General features: G+C 47.9%; 1 pseudogene; it reads right to left on the bottom strand.

Annotated features, from left to right (window-relative positions):
* Positions 1 to 867: 867 nt before the first annotated feature.
* On the bottom strand, positions 868 to 1,329 carry LOC106724772 (annotated as a pseudogene).
* Between the last annotated feature and the right edge of the window lie 400 nt (positions 1,330 to 1,729).

Here is a 1,729-nt window from a genome sequence, read left to right as displayed (position 1 = left end):
ATTAATTTTTAAAAGCAAAAGTAAAGAAAATGATTAAGCATAGGAAAATATGGTATAAATAAATTTCTCTCTTTATTTTACATAAATGCTAAATGGGAAGGTTTAAAAAAATTCCTAAGAAGACTCCCTGCTTAGATACTGTGCTCCACTTCTGTGCTATTCCTCCAGTCATCCTCAAATAACCAGCTTTGATGATTTGTTTTTTTGAAAAAAAAAAAGAAAAAAGAAATGTTTATTTGAAAGCATAAAAAAACAAACAGGTTACCTACCATATGACCCAGCAATTGCAGTCCTAGGTATATACCAAGGATAAAGTGAAAACATGTTCACATGAAAACCTGTACACAAATGTTCACAGCAGCATTATTCACTGTAGCCCAAAAGTGGAAACACCAAATGTCCATCAGCTGATGAATGGGTAAACTGTAGTACAGCCATACAATGGACTAGTATTTGGCTATAAAAGAATGAAGTACTGCCCTGGCAGGTGTGGCTCAGTTGGTTGAGCTTCATCCCTTGCACGGAGAGGTCACTGATTTGATTCCAAGTCTGTCACATGCCTGGATTATGGGCTCAATCCCTAGAAGGGGGCGTGGAGGAGGCAGCTGATTGATGTTTCCTTCTCTCCCTCTCCCTTACTCTCTCTCTAAAATCAATACAAACTTTTTTTTTTTCTTTCTGCAAAAAGCTTTCTTGTTTCATTTTGTCCAGTGCATGGGAGAGGGCTCCAGGGTGGTTAAAAGAATGGCTAGTAGTTTCTGGAAGAGGCTCAGGTAAAAGCCAGAGATGCCAGGGGGATGCAGAGGGGCCTCTCTGAAAGGCCTCTGGGCTCCAAAGGGGGGGGGGGGGGGGGGGGGGGGGGGGGGGGGTGAGCCTTTCGAAGAGATACTCGATGTTAGTCAGGTGGTTGCCCATCTTCTTGATCAGTTTCACCTCCTCATCCAGGAAGTGGTTCTCCAGGAAGTCGCAGAGATGAGGGTCTTTATGGGCAGAACCCAGGGCATGCAGCTCCAAAAGGGCCTGGTTCAGGTTCTTCTCCAAGGCCAGGGCGGCTTCCATGGCATCCTGAGTTTTGCCCCAGTCATCCTGGGAAGGTTTCTGCACGTCCTGGAAGAGACTGCGGCCGCTGCTCAGTGCCCTCGCGCTGCTTGGCGGAAGAAGTGGCCCACACCCTCCAGAGCCACATCCTCACGGTCTAAATAGTAGCCCAGAGAGAGATAGGTGTAGGAGGCCTGCAGATGCAGGTTGCCCAGGCGATTGACTGCAGCCTCCACCTCGGTGGAATAATTCTGACGAATTTGGGAGCTCATGGTTGTTCAGCAATAAGGAGTTAAGGTAGGAAAAAAAACAACCGGTGTGTTGGCTGGTCCTGGAGGTGGTTCTGAAGGTGGTGACTGGATGAGACGCAGGAGAGAGGCCGGAGGCTGGAAGAAGGGGCGTCCCTGGGTCTTTTCTGTCCAAACACTGTGGAAGCAAGAGACAGATCTGGGACCTCCAAGTGCACTTTACACCTTGAATGAGACCATTCATGAGGAATGTGTGTTGAGGAAATGTTTCACGTAGAACAGTTAGCATTGGAGTTGTCAGCAGGCCCCAAGCAAAGAATTCAAGGAAGATTACAATTGTAGCATGGTATACACTTGGTCGGCCAAAGCCTTCTTGCTCGCATCCGCCAGCAGCCCATGGCTCCCGCCTCCGGCTCCCAGCTCAGGCCATGCAGGCTCTGGCT

The sequence above is a fragment of the Myotis brandtii genome, unplaced genomic scaffold (assembly GCF_000412655.1).
Source record: "Myotis brandtii unplaced genomic scaffold, ASM41265v1 scaffold964, whole genome shotgun sequence".
In the NCBI taxonomy this organism is placed as follows: Eukaryota; Metazoa; Chordata; class Mammalia; order Chiroptera; family Vespertilionidae; genus Myotis; species Myotis brandtii.
Note: the sequence above shows the minus strand (reverse complement) of the source record. Positions and strands in the feature narration are given on the sequence as shown.